The sequence below is a fragment of the Pocillopora damicornis genome, chromosome 1 (assembly GCF_964200805.1).
Source record: "Pocillopora damicornis chromosome 1, jaPocDami1.2, whole genome shotgun sequence".
Lineage (NCBI taxonomy): Eukaryota > Metazoa > Cnidaria > Anthozoa > Scleractinia > Pocilloporidae > Pocillopora > Pocillopora damicornis.
In genome coordinates, this window is record NC_142670.1 from 15,089,018 (window position 1) to 15,090,000 (window position 983).

Here is a 983-nt window from a genome sequence, read left to right on the forward strand (position 1 = left end):
GAAGAAATTCGCAACTGACGTTCGAAGTGCATTTGCATTTGAATTGAAATGTTTGGAAATATTTTTTTGTCCCAAAAGCTGAGTATTTTTGAGGAGATGGCGTCATCATTCTTTAGTCGAGAATGTACGTAAAAATTACCTTTAAAGTAAGAGAAACCTCAAAACAAACATTAGTTTGGTAAGATAGAATAATTGACACGGGAAAAATTTTACCCTAAATGGGATGAGGTCGGCTAAAGATGAAGAAGATTGACTCGAATTGCAAATAGGAGACTTAATTATAAAAATTACTGACAAAATTATTCACAACGGGCTTACCTAAAGTGCATGGTAGCGAAAAATAAATACTCGCGAATTCATTATAATGCAACTTCCTCACTGATTGTGATGTTAAGTGCTCATGAAATTAAGTTTTATCCCCTCAATAGTCAGTGGACCAAAGATACATGCAAAAATTGCCCGTGTTTTACTCTTTTTTGGGCTATCTTCTTAAGCTGCCTTACAGGTGTGGCCTACCCAGGCCTCGTTCTCCTCGTCGACAAGGAATCTCAACCGTTAAGTCACACTGTGTAGTGCAATCAGTAAGCATTTTAACAGTTCATGAAGCAAGTATAGGTTTTTCAACAGGCTATCATAAAGGAGGATCTTTATACAACCAGAATACCCGTAACTAAACGTCTTAATGGATGAAGGCTTTTACGGCTAACGGTTGTTATGTTAGCTAATTTACGGCTAACAGTTTTTATCATATAAACTACGGTGTTATACAAGGATTGCCAGCCCTGAGAAAAGCCGTAATGACACATGTGAAAAAATACGATTTTTTTTCACGCGTGTTTGATATCGCCAATCAGCTCGTCACTCGCCTTCCGCGCCAATCGATCAGGTTGGTGAATAAACAGCAAAGTTTTCGCCATTCTCAATCCATGGTCGTTTGTCGGAAGTTTTCCGGATTTGGCTGCTAAAACACAGAAAAATCTGTA